We start from the raw sequence: 9,215 nt of genomic DNA on the forward strand, positions 1-9,215 counted from the left end.
ACTCAGTAATTCGTGGCTGGCAGTGGCATCGACCAATTGGTCGATTCTTGGCAACGAGAAGCTATCCTTCAGACATGCCTTGTTCAAATCGGTGTAGTCTTGGCACATTCGCCATCCGCCTTTTGCCTTCCGAACCATAACTGAGTTGGCCAGCCATATCGAGTACGTAGCCTCCCGAATAAAACCAATGTTCATTAGTTTGTCCACTTTGGTCTTCATGGCTTCGTACCATTCGGCGTCATAGGATCGTCGCTTTTGCCAGACGAGTTTGTATGCCGGATCGGTAGGCTAGGTGCCGAAGGCTTCCATAACCAGGCTCAACTTTGTCTACGTGTCTTGTTCCTATAGGCTGTTCATTTTGGTATAAACAATGCTATTTGCATTGTGGTAGGTTTGAACCAATTTGTGTGCCTTTGAACGAATTCCAAGAAATATTATGACAAAAAAAAAAAACCGAATTCACAGCAAGCTAGGTAGATAAAAAGCTTTTTATTAGGGTTTAGTTGGATGTTATGAGGGCCTTTCTGAAAGATATTTTAGCACAGAGCTTTTTATTGAAGGCATGACATAGACAGAAGAACGAATTCATAGAAAAAGTCATTGATAAAAAAATCAATTGTAACCACAATTTGTTGACTATTCTTTCGTCCGATGTGCATATCATATGTTTATGACTTTAATTATTAATTAATTATAAAATTTATATTTATAATTATAATTATGATTAATTGAGCAGTGAGCAGCGCGTATGTTTCTCTTTATTTAATTGATTTAATACGTTCTCATGTTAAAGATTGGCATCGATCATTTGCATGCATGTGTGCAGTGGCGGACCTGTGCAGGCGCAAGGAGGCGGACCTGTGCAGGCGCAAGGAGGTGCACCTGCACCTCCGGTCGCCGGAAATCACCATTAGAGGTGCTGGAGTTGCACCTCTACTGCAGACATGCGATGCACAGAAGGTGTTCGACAAAATGCGCAAGTCACTGGGCTTGCCGTGCGCCTGTTTTTTTTTAAAAGATGCCTGGCCAAAACGACGTCGTTTTGGATAAGGATTTTTAAATTTTTTAAAAAAGGGAAACTGATGCTGTAAACGGACCAGGCTTTTTGTGGGCTTTTCAAATGGGTTTTATTTCCTTACTTAATTGGGTTTTATTTCCTTACTCAATTGGGTTCTTTTTATTCAATTGGGTTTTGGGAATTCCTTAATTAAGTATAATTGAAAATTCTCTTTATAAAAGACCAATTTAACATCACCCAATTTCATCAAAGTGTGTGTGCATCACAAGAATCATGTGTTCTTTTTTCCATCTTGAGTACGCCAATCCAAAGTAAGCCGAATGCATTTTTTTTTTCTTGACCAAACTCCAATTTTGTTTATTCTTCTTTTAATATATATATATATATATATATATTTTGGTTATTTAGCTCTCTCTGCTCTCTCTGCATTTTTTTGGGTATTTTTAGTTTATTCTTCTTTTAATATAATAATAGATATAAAATCCTTCTTTTGTTTTAATTGTACAGTTATGGAACGGTACTTTCAGAGAAAAAGTTTAAATCCTCCTTCAAATAATCCGGGTAGTTCAAATCCTCCTTCAAATAATCGGTTTATGAATATTGTGAAAACAGGAAGGAGTAGAATATACAACTATGTGTATTTACTTCTTACATTAGCTTTAGTTTTACCCGTTGCAACTGATTCGGTTGAGAGAGCTTTTTCAGCTATGAATATTATGAAAACACCATTGCGTAACAAAATAGGGAACCAATGGTTGAGTGATAGCTTGGTTGTTTACATTGAGAAAAATATTTTTTCTTGTATTAATAATGCAAATATAATGCGACGTTTTCATGATATGAAACCTCGTTGGCAATAATTGTATGTTAATTGTAATGTTATTTTTTTAATTAATTATGAATAACATTAGTATTATTTAAATGATAAGGATGTTTAGCTTTTTTTTTTTTTTTTTTTGGGTAGCTCTTAATTTTTAAAAATTGCACCTCCGCTGAAAAATTCCTGGGTCCGCCGTTGCATGTGTGTGTAGTGTGTATGTTGTATTAATTCTTAATCTCCTATTATTAAGAGTAATTGAGTGATCTTATACTATTTTCTCTCTTGTTGTCGTGGTGCCTAGCCAAGAGTGTCAACTATCTTGCTGACCCGTTGACCGCCGCCTCACTTCATCGTCTGCATCACAACCTTGTAGTTAATTAGCATGTGATAATTAATCAATCACTATATATATTGGGACCGCATAATTAATTAATATTATATTTATTCAATTTGTATACACACAACGTGGCCCTCTCCATGACTTCAAATTTTGCATGGGATATATACCATAAATGTTCTGCCTATACTCCGAGAATATTTGACATACCAATTTATAATTTTAAAGTTGAGTGGTGATTTTCTCACTCCAATTTTACTCACTTACACTCTATTTTATAACTAAAAAAGGAGTGTAAATGAATAAAAAAAGTGTGGGGAAATCATTACCCTTAAAGTTTTGTGGCCGATTGTTAATAAATGTGTACACACGTTTTTATTTTTTCATGAAAAACGTTGCTCTTATAATGCGTCGGACAAAACTATCTCACACACATTAATGGTTATCAATAGTTCATTAATCGTATACAGTGGCGGATTTATTAAGGCACAAGGAGGTGTAGTTGCACCTCCTCTCAAAGAGGCTTTCCTGCTTTGGTAGTGAAAAATCGCATCTATTATGACAAGACTCCTTCAAATGTGTGTCTAGTTAGAATTGCATACTTCTTTTTCTGGCACAGAGACGCTACGCAAGGAAGAAGATGCGCGAGGAAGAAGATGCACCAGGAAGAAGATGTGTGCTGTTTATTTTGGGTTTCTCATTAAATCGATGTTGTCTTAGTATATGAGTTTCATTTAAAATGAAATGATGCGTTTGCTCAAACCTTCTTAGGATATAAAAAAGGCATGTTTGGTGGAATAGTCACCGAATTAAAAAAAATAAAGAATGGAACGATGTATGCTTTTTATCCCTTCCTTTCAAGTCATGTCATCATGAGCAATAGTACTCTCTCATAATTATATTAGGGGAATGCTAGCAACATTCTCTCTAACTTTCTCTTTTGGACCTTCTCCATTTTACTCTTGACAAGTGTCATTGCTCTCTCACTTAAATCAATATTTTAATTACACAAAAGAACATTAATTGTATTTCCGTATTTGCCCTTTTTATTGTTTAAAATAATAAACAATAAAAAAAGGGGTTCTTCAATCACTCGATCCCTCAGACCAATAAAAAAAAAAAATTCACTCGATCCCCACCCCGACTAGCCTTCGCCCTCGCCCCACCTCTTCCTCCTCCTCCTCCGGTAAAACCCAACAGTCAACACGGCGATCACACCCACAACTCATCTATAGGTGCCCAAATAATAGGTGCCCAAATAATAGGAATTAAATATAAATGCTAAAAAGTAGGGATTTTTAATGGAATGCTATAACGTTATTTTATTTCCAAAAACATGACTAATTTTTTGGAGTCAAACTTGCCTTGTTTTTGGGAGTCAAACTTGTCTGTTTGCATTGGCCGAGCTAGGATTCTTAGCATGGAGGGGACAAAATTTCAAAATCACTTCCACATAGATTTTTTATCTTCAATTGGGAGGGCCATCACTAATCTAATTACAGTAATTGTATTGCTATAACATATATATTTTATAATATATTACAATAGATTAAAAATTAAATGGGGGGCCAGGGCCATGGCAGGCCTGGCTATGGCTCCGCCCCTGTCTGTTTGTATAGTCCTATTGTAATTGGGTCTTGTTTGTATAGTCCTATTGTAATTGGGTTTTCTCTTTTGTTGTAATTATGTCTAGGGTTTAGCACTATGTACTTCTTTATAAATACCCCATCTTTGGACTAGAAAATTCTCATATATTTGTTGCCATTCTATTGTTTCCTCATCCCCACTTTGGCGTCTTCCAATTTCATAGGATTTGATTCTCTCTAAAACTTTCCATTACCCAATCAATTCCTTACTTTTGTTTGTCTGTTAAGAGGAGTGAGCCTTAGATATATATATATATTATTTACATTATGCTCCGTAGAGGGGCAATCTATCCTACTATTTTGTTCCGAGTATGTTTTCCAGGTCTAGTCGTTTTTGCATGTTTCAGTTTCGTTCTCTTCTACAATCTGCAAGAACCCGAGTTCAGCGTCACAAATGTCTTTCTTACTCAATTTACCTTCGACACACCCACCGACCAGAGTCTCCACGACAACCTTACTCTTGACATCACAATAACAAACCCTAATAAAAGGGTAGGCATAGAGTACCGTGACATCCAAGCCACTGCAATGTGTGGACATGAGACGTTTGCTCTCTTGAGTTTGGGTGGTGGGATATTAGCACCCTTTTATCAAGGCCACGAAAACACCACCGTTTTGCATAATCTGTTGGGTCAAGGTAAGCAGTTGGTGCGGTTTGAAGAAGCTCAGCTTTGCAAGTGTAAATCCGAGACCGTTGCTGGTGTCTATAGTATTGACTTGCAGCTTGCTCTTCGGGTGAAGGCTAGATACCTCATGTCATACAAGGGCAGAAGTAATAAGATTGGCATCCTCTGCAAGTTGTTGGTTCCTTTGACTAGTTTTGGAACATCTGTTGATGGCAATGGCGGCGAGTGTTTCAACACTACAAAGTGCTTCAATACTAAAAAATTCTTTCCTGAAACTATTTAACCTTTTGTGGCAATCCTCCTTATTTCATTCGGAACGTTCTCTTTTCAGTCTTGTCATGGTGTTTAAGTTTTTATTTTATAGAGAAGATGTTTAAGTTATCATATCAACTATCCTTTTCTTTCACGAAAAAAAGGAAAGAAAAACAATATGTGGTAATATTATACATTAAATTTAAATTTGTATAAACTATTTCTCAATGATCGATAAATCTAGTATTGAAGGCCTACCCAATTATTTTAGCAAATATGTCATGTGTGCGTTGAGTGGTGATTTTCCCACTCCCCATCCAATCTAATCCAATCTAGCGAGAACATACAATTTTATAAAAAAGGAAGTTGAAAAATCAGTGCACTTTATTCTTTGTGCCCAAGTACTAATTAATACCAAACACTTTAATTATCACCATGTTCTCAAATTTTAGGACACAATTAAGTAAGAGAAAATCCATTATTCGTGCCCAGTCAAACCCAAATCCTTTTTTATCTCTCTGCCTCCTCTGGCTCTGTTTCAGAAACCTGGACAATCCATCCTGACGCTGCGTGTGTGATGAACTGCTTGTCGCACGTTTCGTCATACGCAACCGCCATTTTCAGAACGAAGGGTCGGTTCGTGGCGACGAGTTTTCTGTACAGACCTTGTTCGTGGAAAAGAAAATTGGACCTTTCGTGTGGGGTGAAGTGCATCAACTTAGAATCAACTTGATTCCATGTTCAGCTCTGCTGATCTCGAAGCAAAGCCGGCAGCAGCATCAGCAGCAAGACGACATAGTCTCGTTCACCGAGGAAGTCAGAAGCTGAACCGGTTGTGGAGCTGGCAAAAGATGCCTTCTATGTAGTGCGCAAAGGAGATATTGTTGGTGTTTATAAGAGTTTCGGCGATTGTCAGGCTCAGCTTAGTTCTTCGGTAATTTTACATTTTTCTTTTTCTGGGTTAAATGGGTTTAATGTGCTTGAACTTCACTTCACTTCGCCCTTTCTTTTTTGTTTGGAATTGTAGTAGATATTTGATCCTCCGATTAGTGTGTACAAAGGGTACTCTTTGCCTAAGGACACTGAAGAGTATCTTGGTTCATGTGGACTTACGAATGCCATTTACACAATCGCGGCTGCAGATTTGAAGGACGATATTTTTGGCAAGCTTATGCATTCCCCTTTTCAAGTAAGAGTTCACTTGCTACCTTCAATTTCGTTTTCCGATTTCGATTTCAAAAAGGAAAATTTTTTACGTGTGCCCATTTGGAATTAAACTCCTAATTAGACTTCCAATGGACCAGTGAGATTTATCATTTATGGCATAGCAGTTGATTGTGCTTGTATCTTGTATTATAGATTATTTTTGGTAGTTGTCAGCTCCTTTGCATGTTCTGGAGTAAGAGAGACAATGTACTATGCGCAACAGAGACACTTTTTAACTTTGAGGTTGAAGAATGTAATAGTTAGTCTGAGCTCAAGCTTTTTTGGACAGGTGTTTTTGAATTAATTTGAGTTGCTTCTCCGTGCATCTCGTACTAATTATCTATAGATTGGGAGTATAATTTATTTCTTTTTTCACTTCAGGATCCAGCATCTTTGCAAGGTGGAGCATCTGTCACGGATGCGCTTGAAAGGAGATCCCATGAAGTGCCTGCATCAGATAATTTGGTGAGTTCATAATCAGGGCTATCTCTGAACTGGAATACCGTCATTAGAGAAAATGAAGAACAATTGTCTTGGAAATGCTATCACTTTATTATTTCTGACTATCTACCAGTAAAATTTGTTGTATTCTTCAGCGTTTCTATTTTGCCTGTTACTAGTACTTTGCATTGAGGTTGGTTTTGGGTTTCTATGTATTCTCATGACACTCACCTTAAGTTCACACCTTTATTCATGGGCTTGCCCTTGTTTGAAAAATTAATTCATTGCTCAGTTACCAGCCTTAGTAAAGTAACAAAACTAAAAATGGGTACTAATAATAATGTGGGCCTTGGTATCTGTAACTCTTCTAGATAGGGAGCACATAAGGGTTGGTTTTCTTCATATGGTGTGACAAGGAATAATATCGAATGACATTGCAAAATCTGAGTAAAGGCTATTGCTAGACATTCCACATTCTTTTGGTATTTGATTCTGGATTGTGCATGGGGATTTTGATATTTTGCATTTGTAAATAAAATCAATTATGAAAACTTTGAGGGAAAATGCAAATTTTATATGAGAGAGACAGACACAAGATTAGAAAAGCCCATCTTTCCAAATCAAAGAACACAATTTATACACTTTTAATTTAGATCTGATTTTCTTTAACTGCTTAATCATGGCTCTTTGCATGGGCTTTATAATAAACATGTTGGATTTTTGTTGTACAGCTATGAATAAAACAGGAATGAACTATTTCACTTCCCAGATATTTGGATTTGGGGTTAGGTAGACATCCCTGATCCTTGTATAAGTAATAGGCAATCTAGTCTTACTGCAACCTTTCCATAGCCCATCTTTCCAAATCAAAGGAAGTTGGTTTTAGTTTCCCTTTATTAGACTTTCTTTGGCCATAATAATTCAAAACGCAGAGGAACGCTTTTGAACCTTACATCCACACCATTTCTGAAGGTTGATACCATTAGGTTCGTCAGGATGGATGTCTTTAAGATTCTAGGGATTCTTTTTTCTTTTTCTGATAAAAATCGTAGCAAGAAACTTATTTTAAAACTTGACTTATTATTCTGTGCATAGTTCTAGTTCTAAACTTTGTTGTTTGAGAAAAACTTTCGGCTCTTGGCTTCGAGTGAACAAGACTTTAGTCATGATAAACTAATCGAATTTGGGCCGATTTTTATGCATATGAATGTATGAATGCAAATCATATCAGTTGCAAGTGCTTTTGCTTTTAGTCTGCATCTCATATTTTTCGCTTGTAATCTTTTGAAAATGTGGTCTAAATTTCTCAGTTTATATGTTTGTGCAGCTGCACTGAAAGTATTGTCATACTTGCCTTTCCCTTACTCTGCTTTAAGCGCATTCATGGTAATCCCAACTCCTCAGAGAGAGGTTGTCAATGATTATGTTGCCAAACGGCGCTATGACATCTTCGGCAAGTCTGAAGATTGCTTAGTCTTGCAAGAGAAAGAGTTGCTGGAGCGTTTCATTGATAGGGAAGAGATAATGTATCGAGCTCGATCAGATTTTTAATTAGCTCCCATAAATCTAGCTATCACCTACGTTTTGGTTATGGTTGATATAAAGAAATGAAATAAAATATATCATTCTGTATACAATGTGCCCATTTTGATTACCACAATGTGATACAACAGTTCAATCCTAGATTGCAGCTTTGAGCTGTGGCATTTCTGCATTCTGTTATTTTTATCCATTCTGAAATAAGCCAGCATTAAAATCTTGGTTTGAGCAGAGTCAATACAAAAGCCTCGAAGGTTTTCACAGAAAAAAAGCATTTGTAAGTTTACTAACAAAACGTTTCTGTTGGTGTCATAGGGCTTGACTGAGAATGAAGAGCCATTTCCAATAATTGGCGTATGCCCTGATATGCGGCGTGCACACGGTAATCTTTAGAAAAAAGCGAAAGAATATATGAGCTCGCTGCAGGGCTCCGTTGTTTGCAAGGGAAGGCTCAATACGCATGTATACTTGCTCTACGATGCTAGCTTTGTCTTTCCCATGCGACGTGGGATTTAAGGTTTCCATCATTCTCAGCTGGACTAAAGAAGCATAGTTCGCAAACTTTTTCGCCTTGAAAGGAATAAAAAAAACATTTTATGCCCAACAACTGTCTTCGTTGGTCCATTCAGGTCATAGAAACTATTGAAAGGTGAGTTGAGCACTCCTCCCAAATGAACCAAACCAGGTTCATATTTCTCCTTTGAAACTTCTCAACAACTGTCTCCATTAGTCCATTCATTCAAGTTCTTGCTGATTAAAATCCGTTATAAAAATACCTGTAGGAAACCTTTTTACCGTTTCCAGCCTCACTATATCCTATTCTTTAGTAAAAGGCGGAAGAATAATTTGCTCCGTGCTCACTGCACGACTCGGTGGTTTGGAAGTGAAGCTCAAGATGCTTAATATAGTAGCTTCTCATTTGTTGGTTTGTCGTTCTTTTTTATGTGGGTTTTTTTAGATCATTCATATCTTCACTTCTCATGCCTACTCGGACTTTAAAAGTATTTTGATTTGGAACCTTTCCTTTTGTAAATAATGTTAATGGCCATTACCTTTCTCTTAGATAATCAATCATTGAAACTTGTGGTATGTCTGCACTATATCATTCTTATCATCATTCTTATCCAGCCTCACTATATCCTATTTTTCTCTCGTTAAGACAGAGAATTAAGATAGTATAAAATATCATTGGTTGAGAGATATGGACAGAGAATGCCGTAAAATGTTCTAAACCGTTCAAACTGTTGTAAATGCATGAGTTGGTGGATGACCACCATACCTCTTAGCATTCACCCTTTCTAATTCTATGTAATTTATACACTAAATACCA

At 36.8% G+C, this 9,215-nt stretch overlaps 1 long non-coding RNA gene and 1 pseudogene across 2 annotated transcripts; one reads left to right on the forward strand and one right to left on the reverse strand.

The window, feature by feature from the left end:
- The first annotated feature begins 5,050 nt into the window (after window positions 1–5,050).
- Window positions 5,051–8,917, forward strand: LOC110770092 (uncharacterized). 2 transcript variants are annotated; one of them, XR_015833019.1, is made up of 4 exons: window positions 5,051–5,633; window positions 5,727–5,888; window positions 6,287–6,370; window positions 7,674–8,917. It is a non-coding gene; the product is annotated as an uncharacterized LOC110770092 (long non-coding RNA). The 2 variants fall into 2 exon arrangements; XR_002528686.2 differs by having other exon boundaries at window positions 5,730–5,888.
- On the reverse strand, window positions 8,207–8,315 carry LOC148297819 (U5 spliceosomal RNA; annotated as a pseudogene).
- Window positions 8,918–9,215: the final 298 nt, after the last annotated feature.

Source organism: Prunus avium, chromosome 1 (genome assembly GCF_965620075.1).
Source record: "Prunus avium chromosome 1, drPruAviu1.hap1.1, whole genome shotgun sequence".
NCBI lineage: Eukaryota > Viridiplantae > Streptophyta > Magnoliopsida > Rosales > Rosaceae > Prunus > Prunus avium.